This window comes from Balaenoptera borealis (assembly GCF_965194805.1).
Source record: "Balaenoptera borealis genome assembly, chromosome: 2".
Taxonomy (NCBI): Eukaryota; Metazoa; Chordata; class Mammalia; order Artiodactyla; family Balaenopteridae; genus Balaenoptera; species Balaenoptera borealis.
Window position 1 is genome coordinate 5,837,674 of NC_138867.1, and position 27,561 is coordinate 5,865,234.

Sequence of the window (27,561 nt, forward strand, 5' to 3'; positions counted from 1 at the left end):
CGGGTGGGCGGGGCCTGGGTGGTGGGGCGGGGCGGGCCACCGGGGCGGGGCGTGGAGCCCGAGGCGGTGTCTGGGGCGGGGCCTGCATCGGGGGCGGGGTTTGAGCGTGGGGCGAGGCGGACGTCAGCTCCGCCTGGCCCCAGCAACCCTAAGCGGCCCAGGTGAGCGGAGCACGCCAGGTGTTGGTGCTCAGGACTCTCACGCGTGCTCTGAGGGCCACAAAGAGCCCGCGATGGGGACCTGTGGGGGGATCCCGCTCTGCCTTCACTGGCCCTAGGCAAGTTCCCGAGCCTCTGAGCCTCTGAGCCCGTCCATAAAATCGGGATAATGAGACCCGACAGCTGCAGGAGGTTAGTTAGAGGAGGTAACGCCCGTAAGGCTGAAGCACAGCGGGCAGTGCTTGGAAAGAGTAGCTTGACCCATGATGAAAATGACATTTTTTTCCTGAGTATTCAAATTACAGGTACTTATGGTAAATAATTGCAACAATAAAGAAAAACATATAATGAAGAAAGGGGAAAAGACGTCTGATATCCTGCCCCCCTGACATGAGCCATCTTTAAGATCTCGGAGACCTTCCCTTCCGACGCTTCTTTACGGGCAGGTACAACCGCTTGCGGGCAAAGGGCTTGCTCAGCTTCTTATTCCACACCAGCGAGCCGCTGTGCAGGGTCCAGCAGGCTTCCTACCTGCTCCTCCGGAGGCTGGCCTCTCCCTTTTGGAGCCACTCAGCCTCTGCCCTGACCCTGAAAGGCAGCTCAAGCTGGACTTCAGGCCCATCACTTTTCCAGTAGTGATTTGCCATCCCCAAAGGGGTGAATGAGCAGCAAAAACAACAACACACGGTAACCTTAGGTCTAGTGTCACAACTGAGGCTTCCAGTGCTAACTGCTGCCACCTCCCACCAGAGGTCTCGGTCCCCTCCATGCGCCACGTAAGGCAACGTCTTCACAAATACCCACGTACCTGAAAACCCTAAAGTTTGCATGAAGGACCCGATACAGACAGCCTCCTTGCCCCTCAGTTGGAATCCTTGAGGTCAGCTCTGGCACCCCGACTTCTTTCTTCTGGTATGTAATTAGCATCCACCAACTCTAACTCTTCCTGCTAACCATCTCCCCTCAGCTCTTCCTTCCCTAATTCCAGCCATCTTCGTAGATCAGGTCCTCGGCCCCTCGTGCCAGCTCTAATAAAACAGTGCCCTCTGGGGCTTCCCTATCTGCGAAGAATAACCTCCCCTACTTCACAGAGCTTTTTGTAAACTGCTGTTCATTGATCTTACTAAAATTCCATTTTGACCACTCTTGTGCTTAAGAAACGTTTATGCCCATTCTTCTAGGACTAACTGACATTTGCTTCTGCAGTAGCCTGCCTGGATCCCTCAAGCCACAGTGATTTCCTTTTCTACTGAATATCATAGTATCCACCATTCATCCTTTTCAGTTCCCACAGTCTTAGGCAAAATGAGGAAGCCCGTTTTCTTGATGATCTCCAAAGCCTCTCCCAACTGCAGCCAGAAATGGGAACCCAGAGAAGGTACGTGATTTGTCAGACTTACTGAATCAGGAACTCCAATTGATGTGGTGGGCTGAAGTGACGGGGAAAGCCTCTGTTCTGCTCTGAATACACAGACATGTTAGATAAAATACCTCCCTCCCAACTTAACGGCAGTTAACCTCAGGGGAATTTTAAAACGAGGTGGCAATAAAATACTAGACAAAAGGAAAAAAAATGATTGGGGAGAGGGCTGGATAGGAAGTTAGTCCTTTTCAATTTCATAAGGAAAAAAAGGGATAGATATTGATTGGACTTAGGCTTTGTTTAGTATTGATTTTAAAAATTTAAGTTTATTTCTTTAGTAGAACAATATAATTTCAAACTAGTAAAGGGGAAAGGGAATAAGGACAATGCAATCAATTAAATAGAAGGCAAGAAAAACAGAGAATAGGTGAAGCAAAGGACAAGCATAAAAAATAAAAAGCACACAGTAAGATAAAAGAATTAAAGAAAAATATGTTGGTGATCACAGTGAATGTAAACAGACTTCACTACTTGTTTAAAAGGGAGATTCTCTCAGATTGGAAGTGTTATATTTTGTTTTGTTTTATTGTTGTTGCTGCTGTCTTAATCCAGCTATGTGGCTTTTCCAAAGCACACCTAAAACAAACATACAGAAAGGTTTAGATAAAGGAATAGGATAGAAAAAGATATGACAGGTAATCAAAAAAAAGTTATTAAACATTTGAAATTAAAAATTAATAAAAATGTTAAAAGGCTTTTTTAATGATAAAGGAAAGAGTCCACCAAGAGGCTATACTAATATTTACCTATAAGCAACTAACAACGTTGTCTTATAATATCTAGCACAAAAATTGGCAAATTATGAGGAAAAATTCAAACTCCATAATTATAACAAGAGATTTGAACCACCTCTATCAGAAAATGATGTCAAGTAGAGCACAAAATAAATGAAGAATATGCAAGAGTTGAATAATATGATTAATGTTTGTGATCTTTAAGAAATACTGAACCCTGAAGAAAAGATTATTTTCAAGCACATATGGAATATTTATAAAAATTTGACCATTCACTAGACTACAAAGGAAGTTTCAGCAAATTTCAAATTGTGTCACATGGGCTGGATTTTCTGACTTCAGTGGTATAATTACAGTAGAAATCAATGAAGTTATTTGCTTTTTACAAACACACACACATTCATACACACACACACACACACACACACACACAGAGAGACCTGAAAACCAAAACACACTCTTTGAAATAATTCATGGATATACATATATCTGAATTTGTATGGGCAAGGCCCGATTGATGTCCGTCATCCCAATGTAATTATTAGTAGCACTTCCTGTCACTCGCTATCAAAGGTGTCTCAATTTGGTTGATACATTACATGGCCATACTAGTTAAAGGGGAATTTGTAACATATTTGGAACTGAATGAGAAGCGCTCCTTATCAAACTTCTGCTTTGCTTCTAAGGTGATACATTGAGGAAAAATAACCTGGAAATAATAAGCTAGGGTTTTCAACCCAAAGAGTTAATGAAAAGGAGCAAGAGAGAAATCACAAGCACAAAAAATACATAGAAAGGAGTGAAAAAGGTAAAGACAGATACTGATGAAAACGAAAACTCTTTCATTAGTTTTTTTTTTCTGCTTTCGTTAGAAGCTAGAAAGATGAACAGTAAAGAAAAGCTGACTGTTGAAAAGATGAGTAAAGATACATACTTCAGCAAGTCCATCAGGAAGGCAGAGAGAGAATAAACAATATTATAAATGAATGAGGGAACATCATTCAATTACAGTGAAACTTGTATTCATATTTTGAAAGCTTGAAGGATGTGGACAATTTTCTAGGAAACTCCCAAAAGTTAACCTAAAAAATAATAGGAGATCAGAATAGATTCTAACCTTTCAATAAACTGGCCAGCAGACAAAAATCTCTTTCAAAGAAACAAAAGACATCAAGCTGTGACTGCTTTTAACACTAGTTTGTTCTTTTTTAATGAAACATTAAAGAAAAAAGAATTTCAATCTTAAGCAGACACTTTCAGAGAGTAGAAAAAGAAGAAACAACATCCCAGCTCATTTTCAAAGGATTATATAACTTCGATAGGAAATGCAGACAAGGACAGTCCAAAAAAAAAGGAAGAAAATATAGGCCAATCTTCCTTCTGAAAGTAGATGTAAAAATCACAAATATTATAAAATATTAGCAAATTGAATCAATTATCCCATATCAGCTATCAATTGCTACATAAACAAACCTCCTGGACACTTAGTGGCTTAACAGAAACAGCTACTTTCCTCTATTTTGCTCACAAATCTGCAATGTGGACTGTGCATGGCATTTGTAGCTTGCCCCTGCTCCATGTCACTCTGGGTGGCTTGGCTGAGGCTAGTGGATCTACTTTCAAGATGGCTCACTCACACGGCCATCGCACTGATGGTGGATGTCAGCCGGGAGCCCAGCTGGACTGTAAGCTAGAGAACACAGTCCCCCTCTGCGTGAGTCTCTGCGGACTTTGGGAGCATCCTTGCCTTGTGGCGGCTGGGTTCCAGGAGCACGTAGCTCAAGAGAAACAGGTAGAAGCTGCACAGCCTTCTAGAACCTTGCCTCCAAAGTCCCATAGCATCACTTGCACCGTAGCCATGGCACAGATGGATTCCCAGGGAGGGAACGTAACCCTGACCTGTCAATGGAAGAAGGAAGAAGTCACTTGGTTGGAAGAACAGGTGAAAGAATAGGTGAGACCTTTTGAAGCCATTTTTGAAAAACACAACCTGTCAAACATCACACTGAAAAAAAATAATAATAATGATCTATTGGGCTTCTCCTAGGACTGCAAGAATGGTGAATATCATAAAATCTTTCATGTATCTAAGTCCATTAAGAATTAAAGCAGAGGGCTTCCCTGGTGGCGCAGTGGTTGAGAATCTGCCTGCCAATGCAGGGGACACAGGTTCGAGCCCTGGTCTGGGAAGATCCCACATGCCGCGGAGCAACTAGGCCCGTGAGCCACAACTACTGAGCCTGCGCGTCTGGAGCCTGAGCTCCACAACAAGAGAGGCCGCGATAGTGAGAGGCCTGCGCACCGCAATGAAGAGTGGCCCCCGCTTGCCGCAACTAGAGAAAGCCCTTGCACAGAAACGAAGACCCAACACAGCTATAAATAAATAAATAAATAAATAAATAAAATTAAAAAAAAAAAAAAAGAATTAAAGCAGAGAAATATCTCAGATAGATTTTGATAATAGACACTTGATAAAATTCAACTTGATTCGTGGGTTTTGTTTTGTTTTTTTAAACAAAGGAACTTCTGAGAAAACGAATAGAAACTTCCTGATCCTAATAAAGGATACATACTATAAACTTATAGAGGGCATTTGACTAAATGATAGAACTTTGGAAAACAGTCTCATTAAAGTCAAGAACATGCCAGAATCTTCCCTATCACCCCAACTCTTCAGTACTGCATTGGAGCACCGGCCAGTGTAAAAACAGTCCTGGGAGCGGCACTTGGCTGTTACCCGTGTCCTCACCAGTGTCTGCCTTTTTTGACCTTGAACCTCTACGTCCCTCCTGCTCATATCTTATACCTTAGCTTCCAGCTATATTTTAGGAATTCTGAGGAGAGGAATCCAAACTTACACATCCCCCAGAGTCCCAATTGTATTCAAACTAACTCAATAAACATTTTTTGATTATTCGAAGGTCACAGGGAAAAAAAAAGAAAGAAAGAAAAGAAAACCACAAAAGAAAGTGGTAGAAAGAAACTTAATGCCTATTTTTCCACCATGGATGTAACTCCCCAGGAAGCCATCCTTTTCTGTCGGGTAGACCCTGGCAGCAACTTGCTTTCCAAATAATTAAGAGAAATGGGTGCTTCTTCAGTTTTGACTTATGACCCCATCTGTGCTACCCTCCCCTGTTTTTTTCCAGCACTTAGCGAGTTGTTTCTGCTGTGTCCTGTACTTGTGTCTGTAGCCCATGATAGGGCCAGTTCCTAAGAGCCGCTGTGGCCATAGAAAAGGTTCCATGGAGATGTTCTGCACTGCTGCTTTTGTCCTGCCTCATAATAGTCACCCTGGCTCTGGGATCATGTTACCTGTTGTATCAGTTCCCTAGGGCTGCTGCAACACAGTATCACAGACTGGGGGGCTTACACAATAGAAATGTATTGTCTCACGGTCCTGGAGGCCGAAAGTCTGAGACCAAGGTGTCAGCTGGGCTGGTTCCTTCTGAGACTGGGCGGGAGAATCTGTTCCATGCCTCTCTCCTGGCTTCTGGTGGTTTGCTGGCAATCCTTGGTGTTCCTTGGCTTGTAAATGCACCACCCTGCTCTCTGCCTTCATGTTCACATGGTGTTCTCCCTGTGCGCATGTCTCTGTCCAAATTTACTCTTTTTATAAGGACATCAGTCATATTGGATTGGGGCCCACCCTAATGACTTCATTTTAACTTGATTGCATCTGCAAAGACTTTATTTCCAAATACAGTCACATTCTTAGGTACTGGGAGTCAGGATTCCAGCATATCTTTTTGGAGGGGACACAATTCAAGCCGTAACACCTGCCTCTTCTGTTCAGGAACGCCAGCCCTTGCTCTCTGTATTGTGACTGCAGGACATTTAATTCAGGCCAGGTCATATTGAGTATAATTATGGTATCATATCCTACATTTTTGTGATTTGTGATTAGTCATCAACTCCAATTATTGTTCCCATAAATATTCTCTTTCCTCTCTCCTCCTATTTGCATTGGCTAAAGTGAGAACAGAAATGGGAGGTTTTCAAGTCTGACTTTTGAAACCATCCCAAGTAGGGCCATTGAGATCCACTGAGTGCACCAGAGTTTGAAAGTCTCTCTAAATCACTCATCTCCCAGTTGTCCTAACTTATTGTTCCATTGACTATTCTCTGATGAAACCAAAAGCTATTCAAACCCACTGAGACCTTCATGAAGGTTCTCCCTTTTCCTCTTGAAACAGCTAAATTGTGGCTGCTTTCCCTTTACTGAGCATGGTAAATATTGTTCATTTGTTTGTAAGACATGTTTTAAGATTTAAACACCCAAGTCTCCAAATGTAAATGGAATTAGGCTGGAAAATCCCAGCAAGTCAGAAGGTGTACCTGGTAGGACGCTGCAAGCAGAAAGCCTGCAGGGCTCTGCTTACGGTAGAGGGTGTCGCTTTGGTTTCCCTCTGAGGTCAAGGTGATCTGCCCCTGGGAAATTTCCAGCCTTCTAATGCTTTGTGACCTTGGAATCTGGAGGCATTTTTTTTCTTTCTTTCTTTCTTTTTATTCATTTGCATTACTGTTGCTCGATCAGCACTCATGGCCCTTAGTGATGCCATTTGGAACATTTTTTGCCATTCATTTTCATTTATTCTGAGAATCAGATTCAGCTTAAGTTTTTAAAAATGCAGCTATCCTACCAAGAGGGCAAAGCAGCTGGTTTCTGCTTCTTACTTTGTGGATTTTCCGCGCATTAGCAGTTCTAGCAGAAAGGAAGGTTTGCAACTCTGTTGCTTCGGTGATGATGGTGATATGATAATGACAATGGTCATGATCATACTGATGCCAATAGCTAGCGTTTTACTGAGCATTTTATAAAGAGTATTTCATTTATTCTTCATAACCTTAAGAGGAAGCTACTATAATTTGCACCATACATAGTCAAATGTAAACGAAAAAAGCTTCCCTAAATACAGAATTGAGAAGCAGAATAATTCCAACTGGTAGAGGAGGCTGATATCACTTTTCCCCAAATGCCACATTGACACATGAATGTTCAAATAAATCAGATTTACCATTCATTCTATTAGGTTCACATGTCCGTGAGCATGCATGACTTGTGCCGTAAAAAAATATAAATTGTATCTTGTTTTTACACTAATTAGTATGGAGAAACAGTAAGATCTCTCTTCTATTTCCTTTGACATGAAACATCTGTGGTTCTACCTGAAATTCTGTGTAACGAACCTATGACAAGATTACATATAGCCTACAGATTGCCATGTGAGCCAATCAGGAAATGGAAGCATGCAGTTGACATTCACTGTTTTTATGAAAAGTTTGTCACAAATTCAGGAGAGGACAGGGTAACATTATAGAAAGAGGGAAAAGGTGAGATATCTAACTCCTTAGCCAATTATACACTCATACACAGAAATATAAACTTTTTAGACTTCATACCAATTTTCACCCTACTAGCTCCTTCAGTGCATTGCTGAAGTCCTGTTATCTCTCAGTCCTGTGTAAAAACTGATGACGTTCAGCAGAAGTCTAAGTTTGTCTTAAACACTCCAAAGAGAAATGCATTATGCTCAAGTGTGCGCTTCCAATTGTGATGATCCAGAAAGCAAAGCCTTACCTTGCAGAAAATCATGGTGCACGTGGACTGGGGACACCTGCCTCTGGTTCTGATCAAGAAAGAGAACCAGGATGCTGTCCAGAAAAGAACACCTGAAATAAGTAAATATGAAGCAGCTTGTGTCAGAAGACTAAGTAAAAATATATCAAAACTCTCAGTATGGAAGATGGAAGCTAAGAGGGGCCATGATCAAGGTCTATACAATTTCAGTTACAATGGGCACCAGAACTAGTGTCAACCTCCTTAACCTTCTAAAGAAAATGGCTTTAGTTGTGTTAGTCCGGGTCTGTGAGAAGCAGATCCCAAGATGGGATTGAACATATAAGACATTTTTAAAGGAAATATTGGTGAAAGAAAATGGGGAGGTAACCAGAAAAGGCCAGGAGAATCAAGACCAAGATGCAAGTCTGATCCCAAGAAAAGGAGAGAAAGGAGGAAGCAGGGAGGGAGGGAAGAGGTGGTAGAGAAGGCGGGGAGGGAGGGAGCAAGGAAGTGGGGGAGGGAAGAAGACGGGTGGGCAGTCAGGCTAGAAGCATTTTAGACTATAGTGCAGTTCTAAGGAGAGTTTGGTAAGACCACTACGGAGTCCTCAAACCCAAATCCCTCATCAGCAGAGTCCCAGGTCTCTCTGGATGAACATGACTTAGTATTCCTGCCTCACCCAGTCATTGGCTAGAAGCAGTCCAAGGGAGCAGAAACTGTAATAAATTTCAGAGTAGAGCACTGGGGCTCCTTGTCAATTCTGGCCACTGCAGTTGGAGATCTGAGGGGTGAATTTTCATGGGCACCACATCAGGTCAAACAACAATCATAACCATAATCATAATAATGGCTGTTTACTGACAGCCTGCTCAGAGCCAAGCATTGCACTGGATATTTTACATATTAAACATAATTGTCAAAACAACCCTCCAGGCTAGGTATGGTTGTTCCTCAAGTTCAGTGAGGAAATTGAAGCTTGAAAGGGTAAGTGCCTTACCAAGACTACACAACTGGTTGGTGCAGAAGTGACAGTGAATCCTGGGTCCCTTAGGCTCCAAAGCCCATATTCTTACCACAGCAAACACATGAGAGGACTTTTGCTTCCTCAACAAGAAACACTGACTTCACTGAACTTGTTAAGCCAAAAAAAGTTGAGTGTTTTTAAAATATAAACAGTGCTAACACAGCCAACACAACAATGTAAAGCACACAATTATACTCCAATAAAGATGTTAAAAAAAAAAAAAACACAATGCTGCTTGTGTTCTGCATAATTCATAAGTGACAAGATTTGAGACTCTGACACCGTCACACTTCCCATCAAATGACGCATCATCACACTGGGTCCTTAACAGTCCCAAATGGTATTCCTTAAGTCCTCCTGACTGTCTAAAACCTCAGCTGTGACCAGGAAGGGACAAAGCCCCAGTACGCCCTTGCTACATGACTTTAAGAATGACCTTAGTCATTAGTTTTCTCCTCCTGGAATCAAGGTAACGTCTATAAATTGGTGAAACATCTAGCATGGCACCTGGAATGTAGAAGGCGTTTGACAAATGTGGTCCCCTTCTATCAGCTTATACCAAGCATGCACAGTCAAGCTTTTCTTCTCGTACCATAAACTAACTCTTGCAAAAATGCATTGGTTATGTCATTCTTCAGCCTAAAATCTTCTGACATCTTCCATTTTCTACAGCAGGGATTTTTTTAATCACTCATTTTATTTATTTATTAATTGATTAATTAATTAATTAATTTTTAAAAAACTTTTTGGCTGCGTCGGGTCTTCGTTGCGCGTGGGCTTTCCCCAGTTGCAGCGAGAGGGGGCAACTCTTCATTGCAGTGCACGGGCTTCTCACTGCGGTGGTCTCTCCTGTTGTGGAGCACAGGCTCTAGGCATGCGGGCTTCAGTAGTTGTGGCGCATGGGTTCAGTAGCTGTGGTTCGTGGGCTCTAGAGCGCAGGCTCAGTAATTGTGGCTCACGGGCTTAGTTGCTCTGCAGCATGTGGGATCTTTCCCGACCGGGGCTCGAACCCGTGTCCCCCTGCATTGGCAGGCAGATTCTTAACCATTTACAGCAGGGATTTTTAAACTTTACTCTCTGTGGAATGCCATCCACACGCCCCTCGTACTTGCTCTATTACATTACCCCAATTCTGTGGGGGAGCAGGAGGAGGGGGGCAGGAGGAGGGGAGCAAGTGCATGTGACCCTGGGAGAGGGCATGAGACCCTCAGAGGAGTAGAATGTGTAGCCTGAAAATTCTCATCCTCCGGGGAGTTAAGCTGCAGCCCTCGTCTCCCCTTTGAGAGTTTCCAGTCCTCAGAATGAACTCCGAGTCCTTGCCTCCCACTGACCAGCACCCCAGGGTCTGGCAGGACCCTTGCTGTCCCTGCCTCCTTGCCTTTGTTGGTTTCCTCCTTCTGCTTGGAAGTCCCCTTTCACACTTTTGTCCCATGCTTGGGGAACTCACTTTTCCATTTCAGTGACGTTTTCACTCACTGCTTCAGGCAAAATTATAACTTCCTGGTCAGAGCTCTGGCACATCTGGGACCTGTTCCCTCCTGTAAAGGTAGTGGATCCACTAGAGGCTAAAAGCACAGACTCCACCTTCAGACAGGTAAGTGTGGTGGAGACTGCTTGAATCCCAATAAAAACCAGTCTTCCTTCTTCCAAAGAAATGGAAGTGAAGCCAGGCCCATAGCTGCCCGGCTGGTCCACATTTCCTAGGCTTGCTTGAAGTTACCTCTGGCCTTGACACTAAGAAGTTCGAGCAGAAGTGATGTTGCCAGATCTGGGTCTGGGACTTAACACATCTGGTGGGTCTTCTCCATGACCACTTCGCTCATCTCTCTGGCTGGACCTGGACAAGGCAACGACTGTCCAGTAGACCTTTCTGAGTTGATGGAAGTATTCTAGATCTGTGCTATCCAAGATGGTAGCCACTGGACACTTAAAATGTGGCTAGGGCAACTGAGGAACCAAACTTTTAATTGTAAAATAGCCTTGTCAGCAGTGTATACTGTATCAGACATTGGAATCCTTGGGGATGGAGAAGCAATGACTTGGAAGCAATATGAGTCTTGAAATGCCCAGTGGAGGAGACTTACCCCACCAACATGGACTACTTAACTCAGAACAGTTGAGAGGGGAAAAAAGTCAATATTTTTAGGGCAGTTAGTATAGTGTGGCATGGTGGTTATGGCAATGACCTGGAGGGTCACTTTGTGAGTTCAAATTCCAGCTCTACCACTTAATAGCTGTATGACCTTGAGCAAGTCTCTTTATGTCCTTGTGCCTCAGTTCTCAACACTGCCCTGGGGAGATGAAGAGTACACAGCCTCAAGTTGTTGTGAGAAGTAAATGAAGTAAGAATGTAAAACACATAGAATATCATATCCCTCTGTAATTGTTAGCTATTGTTAAGAAATTTGGGGGCTCTTTGTTATAGCATCTTAGCTTTACACTAACTAATACATGTGGGTTTGAATCAGGCTCCACCATTTACCACTTGTGTGATATTGGGCAACTCAATCTCTCTGGGCCTTAGTTTTCTCTATTTCTTATAGGATGAGGGGAATAATAGGCTCTTTCTTGTAGGGTTCTTGGGAGTAATAAAAAAAGATTATACAAGTACAGAGCTTAACACAGTGTCTGGTCCAAGTTAAGCACTCATATCTGTAACTATTATTGTAGAACATATCATATTCTAGTATAGGCAGCTGTTTAGTTATCCCTCTGTGAGCACTCAAGGATAGACTGTCATTTTTTTTTTGTTCTTTGGTGATTAGCACAGTGAAGATTCTCAACAAATGTTTATTGAATGGATGACTGAATAGGTAAATAACTCCTCTAGTATTAGTTTACCTGAAAACCCAATACTTCAGCTGTTGAAATGCTGCTTCTGAGACTTCCCTTGGACATCAAATCCCAATGGCAGTCAAATAAGCACACCCAAACAAGGATGTTCTGTCCCCTCCACCCAGATCCTCCCCAGGGACAGCAGCCCTTCCAACATTAACAAAAAGGTTACTCTGTAGCCTCAGCCGAGCACAAAGACTGGCCAGGATGACTCACTCCAGCAGGCTGTTGGCAGAGGACACCTTCGGGACCACTCTCATCAATTCCTGTTTATTAAGTGTGTGCCCCGAGGGATGCTGGGGACAGGTGGTGACATGTGGCTGGAATCTAAGGGCCTTGGCGGAGCCAACGCTGTACCCTGACTCCCACAGATTACTTGCCCTAAGCAGGAGCCTGGCAGGGAAACTTTGTTCAAGCTCTCGCTGGAAGGAAAAAGCGTGTGGAATCTTACCTGTATGCAGGGCTGGGTGAGGGGAAAGCTGGGTGGCGGGTGGCCAGAGGCCCACCTGCACATCCATCAGGCAGTGAACCCTGGGAGGAGGTGGTCAATTAGGGTTCTCCAGAGAAACAGAACCAATAGGACATGTATAGATATATAGAAAGAGGTTTATTGTAAGGAACTGGGTCACGTGATTACAGAAGCTGAGCCATCCCATGTTCTGTTCTCTGCAAGCCCAGCTGGCAGTGTAATTCAGTACCAGTCTGAGGCCTGAAAACCAGAGGAGCCAAAAGCCTAAGTCCTGGTCTGAGTGCAAAGGCCCAAGAGTCAGAAGTGCTGATGTCCAAGGGCAGGACATGGATGTCTCAGCTCAAGCAGAGAGCAAATTTGCCTTTTCTCTGCCTTTTTGTTCCAGTCAGTCCCTCAGCAGGTAGGATGGTCTTCTTTGCTTGGTCTACCGGTTCAAATACTAATCTCTCCTGGAAACACAGTCACAGATATGCCCAAAAATCATGTTTTGCGAGCTACCTGGGTGTCCCTTAGCCCAGTCAAGTTGACACATACACTTGAGCATCATGACCACAGTGCTTTATGAAGCCAGAAAAATGGAATGCTGACAGAGGTCTGGGGCCACCCCAGGGGTTTGGACACGGACAATGGGTCTGTCCAGCAGAAGCACAGGGTCTCAGGGAGTGAGAGCTGTGAGGGGCAGGACCAGGCCACAGGGACCTTTACCTGCCCCCAACAGGAGCCTCTGAGGATGAGGCTGGGGTGAACGTGGGCTCGTTTGCGGTGCTCAGCGGTCCCCGGCATCTGCACGAGTCCGTGTGAGATGAAGAGTCCGACCGGAGAGGTGGGGGGTGGCTGTGAGAACACTTGGGGTGGAGTCGGCTGAACAAGAGAACTAGGGAAGAGCCACGTGTGGCTCTATGGCTCTGGCGGGAGGGCAAGGAGGAAACACTAAGGAAGGTTCCCGAGGAAGGAATGAAGGGAGCACGGTGTTGGTCTAGCCATGTTGAGGTTGAGCTGCTTGTGGGGTTCCAAATGGAAATGCCCATCAGACAGTTGAGAAGATGCCCTGCTGCTTGGTGTCAAGGTTGTGACAAGGTCACTGTGAGAGGGATTCAGGAGACCCAGGATCACAAGCCATGAATGCCATGTACGGGGTGAGATAGTTAAGGGCGAGAGCGTGGAGTAAGAACCAAAGGGCTCAGGGCGGGAACCTGGGGGTCTGCAATGCACAGTGGAGGGTGGAAAGAGACCCGACAAGGGGAGGAGAGAAGGAACCTTGAGAGGTTCAAAGTGATGCAGGGATGGGAGGAGAAGGAGGGGCAAGACAGGGCACTGTCACAGGCAGGAGCTGGACACAGGGACAGAGGACCACAGGGAAGATCAGGATGGAAACACGCCCACCGGAGGGGAAAGTGAGACTTTGTAGGGGCAGGTAGGGAGTCTCCTCCACCGTCACGTGGCATGTGAGCAGTGACTTGCCCGGAGGGTGATGCGGTTTGCCGGGTCTTGAACCATCTTGCTGTGGGTTGAACTATGCACATCGTACACAGCAAATGCTCACATCCTGGGTGGTTGAAAATGAAGCCAGCACTCTATAGGGCCAGCATGGGTCAGGCTGCTTGTAATCACTTCACACCTTTTAATTCCTTTAATCCTCACGACAACCTTACGATATAGGATATAGGTGTTATTGTTCTCTCCATTTGTCAGGTAGAGGACAGAGGCAGAGGGAGGCTGAGTAGCTTGCCTGAGGCTGTGTGGCCAGTGGCTAACTCCTAAATCATGCAGTGCTGCCAGGCACGGGCGGAGCAGGTGGGGAAGAGATTCTACTGCACAGGTTTCCGGTTTCACTTGGATAATCTTTGTAGTGGGTAGAACTGTGGCCCCCAAAAGACATGTCCACTGGCCTAGCTCCTGGAATCTGTGAATGTGACCTAATTTGGGGGAAAAAAGTCTTTGCAGATATAATTAAATTAAGGATTTGGAGGTGAGGAGATCCTTCTGGGTGGACCCTAAATTCAATGACAAGTATCCTTACAAAAGACAGAAGGGGAGAGAGACCCACAGGTGAGGAGGCCATGTAAAGATGGAGGCAGAGATTGGCGTGATGTGACCACAAGCCAAGCAGCCCTTGGAGCCTCCAGGGGCTGCTGGAAGGGACAAAGGAGGGTCCTTTTCTAGACCCTTCAGACACCTTGATTTTAGACTTATAGCTTCCAGAACTGTGAGAAAATACATTTCTCCTGTATTAAGCCACCAAATGTGTGGTAATTTGTTATGGAGGCAATAGGAAATAAACACACATGAAAATCATAGAGGACGGTCCAGATTCTGTGCTGAGTTCATTCCCTGCTGACCCTGAGACACAAATATCCCTGTTCCTGTTACCGCACCTGGGATTCTACAAAGTAGGGTCTCCAGAAAGTATTTTAAAATTCCACAAGCCACAGGAATGTCACACTGAAACACTCAACTTGGAATGTCTCCCTACGACTTTTGGGGCATCTAATGTGGCACCAACAACAATCAGATTTATGAACTCAGGCAAGGTGGGGTTTTGCACTGACTTACCTGTTCGCAAGAAGAGCAAGGCTGTGACCCAGTGCAGAATTTGCTCAGGTTCAAATGCCTACTACATTCTTTTTTGTATTATACAACTTTTACTCCCATTACTTAAAACCCATTCTCATCACCTGAAATAATTCACACAGCAGGAGATGACTTGTCCAAGCTTCCCCCACCCATCGTTATCCTCCACTGCCTGCCTCCCATGCCTGGGACTTGAAATGTGCCCAAGGTGCTAAGGCTGGGTCACTGCGTCCCCTCCTCACTTATCACATCACATCCCCTTAATGGCTTTTACATGTGCGGTGGTAGTTACCCTAGTAGTTAAGAGTTGGGTGTTGGTCCATTTCAATACCATACTTTTCCCAGATCTTAGATAAGGGTCTAATGATTTGTTAGCCATGTAAAATTGCTAAGAAACTATCAGACAAATAGTGTTATGGGTCTATTTGTGGCGTCTGCTATGCTGAATTATGTATATGTATCCATAGCCAGAGCATCATAACCCCAGGAGCTACGTTTTCTTAGCCTTCACCCTTTCACGCTAATCTCCAGTCTGTTGATCTGAGTATAATATATTTCACAAGCATAATTATAGCAGAAATTATCCAGCTTTGGTTCTGATTAAAAGCATAAATAACTTTTTTGCATAATCATAGGAGTAAATTAAACTAAAAAAATACCCGGCCACTAAATTATCAAAGGACTTTTGTACTTAACACATAAACCACTATTCTAAGGTATATATTTTATCCCAGGTATATATTTTATTATATTTTAGCCTTCTATAATAATTGCTGGATTTTAAATTCCATATTTTCCAAATAGCATATGAATTCTCACTCCTTGAGAGGGTGAATTAACACTTCTGAGAGCTTCGTACTATTTATAGATGTTAAATTGGTGACAGGAATTTTTTTTATGCTAACAAGTATTAAGGAACCACTCCATGGCAGGCATTTTTACATATGTTACTGTAATTAATTTTAGAAATTCATTTTTTCTTTTATTAATTCTTGGTGCAGCTCCTTGGTCTCACTCTTATATTTTCTTTTCTCTGTAATGGGCTCTTTCTTTATGGGATCCCTCTGGGTAGAAACAGTGTTTTCTCCACAGATTTCCAGAACCTCTCTGGGAGTGCTGAGGTGGTAAGACTCACAGCTGATTAATTACTGCTGCAAGTGCCCCAGGGGACCCCCGGGCCCCGGTCAGCCTCCTCCGACATAAGTCAGACATTGCTCTGAAAACTCCCCTCAGGTCATGTCCTGGGGGACCTGGGGATGCTCCGGCACGTGTGAGTGTGTGTGAGTGTGTGTGAGTGTGCCTGTAATGCGTGCAACTGTGTATGTCGATGGACGTGTTCAGAGTAGGGTAAGCCATAAACTTCTGGTGAGAAATAACATTTTAGCTTTAGAGTTTTTTCTTCACTCAACAGCAAGAGTGATGAACCAATTGATCAACCCCTGGGACATCTGGAAATCAAAGCAGGGAATTAATGGTCTCTTGCAAAACTGAGGGCAGCCTGCAACCTTTTTGGGGAGGGAGGGAGGAAAAGCAGGGAATTTCCTGGGGCGGGGGAGGGTAGAGACAGTAAGGGCTTGGAATTCGGAACCCAGAATTCAGACCAGAACAGAATCTCCAGTACAGAGCAGAGGATTCCACATCTGCTCCCTACCCAGCCTGAGGCAACCTGGTGAAAGTCCCTTTGCGTTTTTTTAATTTATTCTATACCTTTTCCAACTTCTATCCAGTAATGTACTACGTGAATAAAAAACTCAAAACGTACAGGAGGACTTACAAAGAGCAGCTGTCCTTGGCCCCTTGCTTCCCAAATCACCTCCCCTCCCTGCTGTTCCCTCTTCCTGTGGCTACCGCCCTATCTCTACATAATGTGCTCATATTGGCATTACTCAATCTGTCAATTTATGAATTATATATTGATTTCGTGCTTTGACATATGAGGGCTTAGCTTTATAATGCTCCACACCTGTTCCCAACAAGTACATCACTATTTTTAGCTTTCCAGTTGGTTCCTAAGTAACTTTGAGTGATGCCCTCTCATCTCTTAACTCCATCAGGTATAAACCACACATCCCCACCCTCAAATGTATAAGCTACTAGCCCCCTACCCAATGAGCTCTTCTATGCCTCATCTGTAGGGTTAGTTCTGAATATCACAAGGCAGCCAACAGTGGTATCTTCCTCAGACTATGAAAGTATGTTCATGCATGGCCAGAGAGCGTGCTGTGATTTCATTTCTTTTATTATACTATTTATTGTTTTTCCTGGAGTTTCTAATGTCTTTTAAGGATTTGCCTTCTTCACATCCTTTCCCCCTGCAGCCTCTCCACTATCTGTTCTATTCAGTCAAGTCCTCCTTCCCCTGGAAATGACCTCTAGGAACTCCCCATCCTTACCCTCCTAGGCTGGATCCACTTTCCAGGCCACACCACTGTCATCTGAGAACTTCTCTCCTACTGGGTGGGACTCACTATCTCCTGGACCCCCATCTTCCTCTTTCTTGCCTTGCTCAAGTACAAACTTCAGTAACTTTTATTGTTTTGTTTTGGTTTTGGTTTTTTTGGCTGCATTGGGTCTTCGTTGCTGCACGTGGGCTTTCTCTAGTTTCAGCGAGCAGGGGCTACTCTTCGTTGCGGTGCGCGGGCTTCTCATTGCGGTGGCTTCTCTTGTTGCGGAGCATGGGCTCTAGAGCACGCGGGCTTCAGTAGTCATGGCACGCGGGCTCAGTAGTTGTGGCGCACGGGCTTAGTTGCTCCGTGGCATGTGGGATCTTCCCGGACCAGGCCTCGAACCCTTGTCCCCTGCATTGGCAGGTGGACTTCCAACCACTGCGCCACCAGGGAAGCCCCAAGTAGAAACTTCAGTAACTTTTGATGAGAGAACACTGGTAGATACAATTTCCGAATCTTCACACATCTGAAATGTTTTCATCCTGCTTTCATATTTTATATTTTGATAGATTGGTGGGGTAGAGAAATCTTGGTTCAAAGTCACTTTCCTTTAGAATTTAAAAAACCACTCCATCCTCTTGTAGCATCCACTGTAGATAACAAGAGGTCTTATTTCATTAGATCTTATTTCAGACCGATTCTTATTTCCAGGAAGAGCCTTTCTGCATCCTTGGTTTTCTGGAATCCCCCCAGGAGTGGGTCTGGGCCTTGGTCTCATTCATGGCCCTGAGAACTCAGTGGACTGTTTCAATCTGAAAACTTTTGTCCTTTAATTCTGGAAAGTCCTCAATCTCTGTTTTATATAATTCCTTCCACTCTGTTTTCTTTCATTGATTCCTATTAATCAAGTATTGGACTTCATACATTTTTTCTCCAGGTCTTTTGTTTTTTCTCCTATACATCTTTTGCTATTATTCTCTTGTCTGGAAGATTTTCTCTATATCATCTTCTAACCTTTCACTGATTTTTTTTTTAAATTTCAGCAATTAGCGTTTATTTCAACAGTTTTCTCTTATTCTCTGATTATGCTCCCTTTCTGTTTAGCATAAGCAGTACATCTTGAATTTCTGAGAATACAAAATAGTGTGTGTGGGGTGTCTTTTCACACACACAAAAATGTTCTCTTGTTCCCTGTATTAGCTCCATTTGCTTTGGTCTATTTCTTCTCCTTTTTCTTTCTTTTCCTGTTTGTACAGCTTGTAACACTGACAGGGCTTTGTAGTCACTGAGAGCACTTTTCTCCTTTGTTGGTCCCTGCTTACCTGTTCCTAATGAAGTGCAGAGCAAGAGCTCAGCTGCCTGTGGGCTCTATATGTGTAGGTGGAGCTCTTTCACTTGGCTTGGCTGGGGATGGTGGGGAGTAACCGTTGTGTTTTAGGGCCCTAAATGCAAGAAAGGAAGGATGCTGCTTGAGAAACCAGGTCTCGCAGCTAGCTGTCTGAGTTCTCCCCAGACATTCCACTGAATGTCTTTAGAAGGTAATTCTACTTTGGGGAAGGGAGGTGGATGTGGTTATGGGGATTATTTGTGTTTGCTGTTGTTATTGAAGTTTTTGCTAGGAAATAAATTCCTGGGGATGGGATGGTCTTCCTGAGAGTTGGAGGAGTGTTTGATCCTTAGAAAAAAATACAGCATATCCTGCAACCTTGTCAAAATCCCTTAAGCTTGAGGAACTAGGGAATCCAATCAGATATTTCTGTGGAAGCCAACAAAACCAGTGGAATCAAACCCTGACTGAAAATTGACCTAACCTTCTTAGGTCATGATGAAGCTGAAATTTCTAAGACATCCCTGATGGGGACAAAAAGCAAAGTGTGACAATTTGTACCCAAATGAAACAGAACTATTCCATCATGTCAAAATGGGGGTGTGGTCTGTTCTCAGATGTATGTTTCTGCTACCCACAGATCTCCCTTGCTTCTTTATAGCCACACTCCTCAAATGATATCTGAAACCAGGTAGCCTTACTTGCTAGCATGGATCTTAAAGCTGGAATGCCTTAGTAGTCACCTAGTTTAAAGTCCTAATTTTAGAGATGAAGAAACTAAAACCCAAGGAACTTTTTAAAGGTCACACCACCAGCTGGTGGGAGGCAATAGAAGAAGGGACATGGGGTTTGGAGTGAGAAGATCTGGGTTTGGATCCAGGTTTGCTAGTTTGGATTGGCCAACACATTGCCTGGGGTGTGTTTCTGGTGGGTTAATATGTGAACATGAGTCCCAGTAGCAGAAATTTTGGGTGTTCTAGATCCCAACAGACCCTGGAAAATATCAAAATTATCTGAGAAGTGTAAGATGAGTATTCCAGATGGCCCTTTAAAGGACAGGGAAGACCCTAGTCACATTTGCTTGAATCTATTCTAACCATCATTGTCTGAATGCATAGGTGAATTTTTGGAAACCAAATTGTTCTCCAACATTCTTCGTGGAGCTCTCAGAAGCAATCAAGAAGGATCCAAAGAGAGGTCAGAGATTTGAAGAATCATTATGTTTTAAGACTTCTAAGAAGACTAAGAGCTGATCCATCCTGATGCCTTCATTGTACAGCTGAAGAACAGAACATATAAGTTAACTTGACCAAATTCACACAGCAAGTTAACAGCAGAGGCCAGAAGTGCTGTGGACTGGGGCTTCCCAGGGCTTCAAGCCATGAGAATACAGATGTGTGGATAAACACTCGCTGACACATTCCCCAAGACCGTTCCTTCCAGAGACACACGGACCATTTAAAAAAGGTGGAGAACCGTGAGCGGTCAAGATAATCTCTGGGTGATTAATATTATATAGGAGTCATGTGGCTAGATCCTAATTAATGAGTTTTAGTATTATTTAACATTTATTTCGTATGTAATAGTATTTAGTACTATATAATATATTTACATGGGTATTTGTTCCATTAATAACTTTAAACTCTTGTTAATTTCTAAATAAATGTTCATCAGGATTCAGAATCTCGATGGTGAATATTTGTTTACCAGGCCAATTGGCACACACATAAGGTCCTCTTTCCATCCATCTGGATCCTTCCCACTGTCCCAATTTGGCACAGGTGGCTCCAGAGCAGGACTGAATTAGCTGAAAGTGATGATAAAAGCTGCTCATGGCGATGGGTCTTCTGACTGTCCTGTCTGATGGATTTCTGCACAGCATTCTTAGGCTAGTTATGGTCAAACTCTGAGAGGGAAATTTCAAGATATAAGCAAGGGAGCCTGGAGAATAACAGGGTTTGGGGGTGGGAATACAAACCATCCGAGATGCTATTTCTGAGGCCAGCAGATGCCTGCTTCTCCCTGTACAAATAGTGAACACGTCATCACGGCCCTTCTCCACAGGGCGGCACTCAGCCCACCCTCGCTGGTGGCAGCCTCTGTGGGTCACTTGGCCTCCTTTGGGCTTCAGCTCGCTCGTTTGTACAATGAGGCTCTGGGGACAAAGAACCCTGGGGGTTGTCCCAGCACCATGTTTCTTTATCACAAATGAAAATTTTTTTTTTTTTCCCATGGAATGTAGTTCAAGAACAAGCCATTTAAATGTCCTCTCTGCTCTAGCAGTGGAGTTTTTAACTGAAGGCTGTGGAGTTTTTTACTCATTTCAGGTCGCACAAAAGTTGAAACTTTAGCATGTCTTGGTGAGAAGTGCACTGAAAATATTTTTAAAAGCATTTATGTCAACTTCAGTCTTTCTACAGCCCAGGAACCTATTTTATCTTGAATTATGATGTTGACATTGAATTGTAAACACCAGAAGTGTGAACACACATCCGGTTACATAACAGGTGGATAATCTTATTTAAATAAGTAAGTTCAATTAAAAACCTCAAGCACGATCCACAGACACTCCTATCAGCACTTTGAAATTGATATGATGACTTAGTTTTGTGGCACCAGCACCGGTAAGCAGGGGATCTTGGTAATAAACCCGATTCCTCTTTGACTGAGTCCTGGTCCATAGACGGCCCGCCTCAGTTGTCCTCAAGGTCAACTATGTGATGGCTGAGTTACACAAATACAACAGTGTGGCTCATGACAACACCCACTCCCTGGGCTGGGCGTCCTCCCCTTGAGGTCACATAGCTGTGGTCACCTCATCTCCAGCAAGGACACTCCCAAAGAGGCTGTCTGGCCTCTCGCCTCCTGCCCCCTCCAGTGGCCCCAGGAATGCCCATTCTAAGCCAGAAGCTTCCCTGGAAAAACACAGGTTAAACCAAAGCCAGCTGCTCTGTGGGCAGTGACCTGATTCAACAGGACAACCAACAGCAAGGTCGAGCAGGAGCCAGAGGTGAGCACAGAGCCATGGCCTCCCTTCTTTCTTTGCCACTTATAACTCTCCCTGCCTTAATTTTGCTCTGTGTTCATAGGGTCCTGTTTTAAAGAAGGAAAGAGGGTCTAAAAAGAAAAGAATGTTTATTTTAAAATCAGCCCAGAAAACTCTTGGGAATGAGCCAGTGGTCATAAGGGAGAAAGGTGTATTTTCCGGTGAAGGAATGACTACAGTTCCAAGCTCAGGTCTCCTTCTGAGCCTTCACGCACGGGCTGCCGGTCAGCAGAGCCTGGGGCACCCTGCACCCTCACCTGCAGCACCACAGGGCCGGGGCCAGGACAAAGCAACGATGTGGTAGGGAGGGTGGCAGAAGGACACGTCAGCTCCTTGACAAAAGTGATCCTTGAGATGGAATAAGTAAACCCCTCAGACCCTCTAACTTCAGATACTTGGCAGAGCTCACCGAGAAGTTCATTTCTTCTCCCCCACTGGGTGGCCCCTTTGAGGATTTCAGTGGTCGTGTCTAGAATGGTTCCCTCTCAATATTCCAATTCCAGAGCAACCTCACTTAAGAAAAAAAGCCAGACCAGACTATCAAGACTGATCAAGCAGGCATGAACGAAGCCACCACCGTGGTTTCTTTACAATTATGATAGGACGATGGGACACCCACAATGTCACCAACCCTGAGCATCATCGAGGTACAAACCCTGCCTCCTTGCTTGGGACATCACCACCTTGCCACAAGCCTGGGCTGACCCTCCCAAGTGAGTATCAGCCTTGTTTCCTTTGTGCCTCCAAGAGTGTATGGGCACAGCCAAGGCCATGTGGATCCCATGGGGGTAAAAAGTGCTTCCTCTCCTATGGAGAGATTCAACATCAAGTCAGTAATACGAGTAAAAGCTGCTGCACTGGGGGATTTTAAAGAAACAAAATCCAAATCTCCCCATGTGGAGCTCAATTAATAACTTCCAGACCCGAGTCCATTTTTTGATAACGCTGCTGATAATCCCATGCAAACACCTAACAGGAAAAATATACACCTATAAAGCTTGGGTTTTCAACAAGAGTGTTCCCAGCACGGGGAACTGAAATAACTGATAGACAGAAAGTGGATTTGAACTGTCACAACCCAGCCCCCCAGACCTGGATAGCCCTTTAAAGTCATAAGGCTCTGTAGCAAATGCAGTAGGCTTTTGACACCTAAGAGAGAGTTTAACAATAGTTTGTGACAGATAAGTTTGAATGTGCAGAATTGGAAAAGATAACATTTCTCCACTGTTTCTTTAATGATAGCTTTGAAAGAGGAGTTTGTCAGTTCCACCCTCATTCAGGAAACTGTCCTGTGATGTCTCTGTTTGTTACGACTGTCTCCATGTTGTCAGGGAGGCTCCCAATTTCCCAGCCTTGCAGTAGGTCTCAGGCTGGGGCAAAACCTTTGGTCGGTGCGGTTCTCCAAAAGAGGGCAAGGTGGACAGGCCATCCACTCAGGCTCCTGTAGCCCCCCTCTTGCCTTTAACAAGAAGCCCATCAGCACAAGTGCCACGGCGTGCCCATAGCACGGGCCCCCTGGGAACCAAGCACCAATGTCTGTCGTGGTCATCACTGAACAAGAACTGTTGCGCCACTGATGTTTTCATTGCCTGTTGTCTGCAAAGGGATAAGTTCAGGGAACATTTGGACCCACTTCCCATAAAAAGCCCTGCTCAGGAAAGATTCCAAAAGGTCCATGTAAATATATCCTCCCAGCGGGTAGAACTTAACCTCATGCCTGCCCCACCAGGGTGTGAGCTCGACTCCATGACTTGATTCCAAAAGACAGAATATGGAAAGAGGAGAGAATGTTATGGTAGAGAAATCTGGCAGACTTCACTCCAAATGGTCAAGGTTATCATGCCCAGGGATGTCATGTCCATATCAGGTGCCCCTGATGTGATGCACTACAGGGGACTTTCACCTTTCTGTTATGCTTTCCCAAAACATCCCCAGTATCAACATGAGAAAAAAACCGTGAAGAAGCTAGATAGAGGGACATTCTACAAAATACCCAACAAGCACTCCTCGAAACTGTCAAGGTCATCACAAACAACATGAAAAGACTGAGAAACCATCACAGACCAGAGGAGTCTGGGGAGACACCATAGCTAAATGCAATGTGCAGCCCTGGTTGGGATCTCGAGAAAGGGCAGGACTGGGGAAACGAGAAATCCAAAGTCTGAGGTCTGGTTAGTAGTGATGCAGCAGTGTTAACCTTAGTGCTGGCAGGTGCACCATGGTCATGTAGGATGCTGACATCAGGGGACTCTGGGTGAAGGGTGTATGGGAATGGGGCTAGGACCAGGCATCGCCGAGCAAGGCACCTGGGTGCAAATTTAGGGAGGGACCCCCTCTGGGGGTCTTGCACGTACCAGCCACATGTGACCCCGTGTGGAAACTCTCTGTGCTATATTTGCAGCTTTTCCATAAACCTAAAATCATTCCAAAATAAAAAGCTTATGAAAGAAAAAAGCTCTGGTTGGAATCTTTCAATATCCTCATAAGGATATGGAACAGGAATATTCCTGGCAAGGAAAAGGGAGAATCTGGCGCAGTGACCATATGCAGGGTCTGCTCCGCTCCAAGCCTGTGAGTGTAGGGCTCAGCCTATTACACCTGCCGTGCAGGTACACACAGACAGTGACATTAGGCAGTCCCAGCGACGGATAATAATCCAGCAGGGGCACCCCAGGTAGGTACCTGTGTTTAACAATACCCAAAGGGACACCTTGGCTCAGAGCTTTACAAACCCAAAGAAGCCGTTGAGTGTTGGCTCTCCATGCCATTAGAAGTGTATTAACGGACCACTTACAGCTCATAGCCGACCAGGCATGACATGTCGTGGATTCTGGTAAGAAGCCTCAAAGAATTAACTACAGCCCCAAATCAGGATGGACAACATCCCATTGGATCCGGACTTGTGCGATCCATGTTATTCCGCCCACACACCGTCTGGACTGGTTGAGTGGTACCATTGCCTGGTGGTCCCGTGCCTGTTGACCGTGGTGCTCTCAGCCTTCTCTTAGGAACCACGAGAAGGAACCACATGACGCTACAAGTATCTCTCCCACCTTCCTATGTCTGTGGTCCCTCTCAGCAGGGGACGTTTCATCAGCTGTGTCCTTGTTAGGTTGCAACCAACCAGGCATGGGGCAGGAGGGAGGGAGGGAGGGAGGGAGGAGAGTCACCTCCTACTTGAACTGAGAGCTTAAAAAGTGTTCTCCCATTTGTGTAGTGCCACGTAACTTCCAGTGTAATGCCACAAAACACACACTCGTGGAACACAGATGCCACTTCTTCCTCCTCCACTGCCCAGCACCAGGGGAGGACCGAGGGGAACTGACCCAGCCCTGGAAGCTGCCAGCGCTGCTGTGGATGTGGCTACAACACTGGACAAATAAGCAGTTTTTAGATTGACAAGGTGAAAAACATGTAGGATTGGGGAATGTTGCCAGAGGGAGAGCTGAATGTCAGTGAGGAGAAGGAACACTGAATAAACCCAAAATATGTTTTAAGGAAACCCTGAAAATGCCTTCTGTATAACATTAGCTCCCTCTGCTAGAACTGCCAAGTTTTAGTTTTCTCACTATTTTTATTTTCTTGAGAACTGATCATTTTTATAAATAGCTTTCTAAATGTCAAACTAAGTGTTGCATAATTTCTCTCTCCTCCTTATCCTGAATAACTTAATCCTTGCTTAATTATCTTGGGCTTGAGTAAACGGGGGGGGGGGGGTCATCAATGGCTAGAAAGTGGTCCTCTCTTTGATGTCCTGTTGGCTTTGGTCATTCAACAGTCACAGCCCACAACCAAGGTCAGGTAACACAGATTGAAGTGACCAAGGAGCCACTGGCCAGGGGCCACGGGAGTGCTTCCCCTGTAGCCACAGTGAGACTGTGACTCTGTTGCTCCAGGAGCGGAGGCCACTCTCATACATCTGCCCAATCCAGGGCACCGTGGACATTTGTCCACTTGGATGTTCTGGTCTCCTTTTTTTTTTTTTTTTAAAGGAACCATTTTGAGATATGTCAGAGCACACGGTTTTTTTTGGTTTTTGTTTTTTTTTTAATTTTATTTATTTATGACTGTGTTGGGTCTTCGTTTCCCTGCGAGGGCCCTCTCTAGTTGTGGCAAGCGGGGGCCACTCTTCATCGCGGTGCGCGGGCCTCTCACTATCGCGGCCTCTCTTGTTGCGGAGCACAGGCTCCAGACGCGCAGGCTCAGTAGTTGTGGCTCACGGGCCCAGTTGCTCCGCAGCATGCGGGATCCTCCCAGACCAGGGCTCGAACCCGTGTTCCCAGCATTGGCAGGCAGATTCTCAACCACTGCGCCACCAGGGAAGCCCTGGTCTCCTTTTTTGGGGCTGCAGAACCAGCCTGCGGCCAGGATGAAGTCCAAGAGATTTAACCTGACCTAGAAGGTTGTTCTGCAAGGGCAGGCCTCCAGCCTCAGCATCACCTGGGAACGCGTTAGAGATGCATTGGCTGAATCAGGAGCTCAGGGTGGGAGGGAGACGGTGACCTGTGAGTTAACATACCCTCAGGGCCGCTCGGATGCACCTTCAAGGGGGAGGACCCCTGGTCTGCAACCCTGGTTACCTAGTTCTCAAACCTGGCTGTACATTAAAAAAAAAAAGCTGATGTCTCTACGGAGCCTATGATTCATTAACATGATGTGTGGCATGGACAAAGGTTTTCAAAACTCCTCAGGTGATTCTGATGGGCAGCAAAGTTGGAGGACTGCTGGTCAGGAACAACCCAGAAGCTCTGAGCCCAGGTCCTGCCCCAACTCGTGCACCGAGGGAATCCTGCAGTGTCTTCTAGGTCCAAAATACTCATTTTTCTCCAAAGATTGTTCTAGAACAGGGCTCACTATTTTCCTGCACATTAGAATCATCAGAGGAGGTCTCAGAGATTTTTATTTGTTTTTAAATTATTATTTCTCAGGTCATTCTCTTGTGCAACCAAGAATCAAGGGTTAAGAATCAAGGGTTAAGGACACATCCCCCATTCTCATCTGGGTAGGAATTCTCCTTCCCCAACCAGACTTTGAATTAGCTCAGAAATGGGCTTGGGTGGTGTGATACTGTGTTTTTTAATAAGAAATAGATTCTTGGTCTCTCCCTGGTTCTGGCACAGAGCTCCTAAAACCCTTGGAAGTTCTTCTGTCTCTTGTTATGTTAATGAGGTGACTTTGGAAAGCACCTGAGGAGGAGGGCTGGTTACCAGGGGACCCAACCTTGTGTTTTAGGTGATGAACCTTTCATTCCCACCCCCGATCCCTGGGGAGTGGAGAGGGGCTGGAGATTGAATGATTTAATCAACCATGCCGATGTAATGAGGCCTCCATAAAAAACCCAAAAGGACTGGGTTGGGAGAGCTTCTGCACTGGTGAACAGGTGAAAATTCAGGGAGAGTGGTGCTCAGGGGCCTGGACACTCCCTTCCCCTTCCCCACGCCTTGTCCTATGCATCTCTGCCATCTGGCTCTTCCTGAGTTATAACCTTTTATAATAAACTGGTAATCTAGTAAGTAAAATGTTTCTCTGAGTTCTGTGAGCCATTCTAGCAAATTAATCAAACCCAAGGAAGGGGGGATCATTGGAACCTCCGATCTATAACCAGTAGGTCAGAAGCACAGGTGACCTGGCATTCGAACTGGTGGGGTGGCAGGGGTGGGTGTCGGTCTTAAGACTGAGCCCTTAACCTGTGGGATCTGGCACTATCTCCAGGTAGATGATGTTAGAACGGAGTTGAATTGCAGGAGCCCCAGCTGGTGATACAGAATAGCTTCATGGAGCGGGGAGCCCCACGCATTCCAACTAGAGTCAGAATAGCCAGGTGGGAACTCCCGCCAGAGCACAGTGGATTAAAAGTGCTGTTTACTTCGTTTGGGTCGATTGAGTTTGAGATGATTTGGGTCTTAGTCATTCACAAACCACCTCTCCTGAGTGACATTTTAGATGAGCCTTGGGTTCCTGCACCTGCCCTGAGACCTGGGATCACAGAACATCAAAGACACCTGAGAAACGCCTTCTGGGGTC

At 45.1% G+C, this 27,561-nt stretch overlaps 1 long non-coding RNA gene across 2 annotated transcripts; it reads left to right on the forward strand.

Moving 5' to 3' along the window:
• Window positions 1-89: 89 nt before the first annotated feature.
• On the forward strand, window positions 90-27,561 carry LOC309623418. 2 transcript variants are annotated; one of them, XR_014241367.1, is made up of 4 exons: window positions 90-604; window positions 1,340-1,536; window positions 19,610-22,250; window positions 24,755-27,561. It is a non-coding gene; the product is annotated as an uncharacterized lncRNA (long non-coding RNA). The 2 variants fall into 2 exon arrangements; XR_014241368.1 differs by lacking the exon at window positions 24,755-27,561 and having other exon boundaries at window positions 1,365-1,536; window positions 19,610-20,167.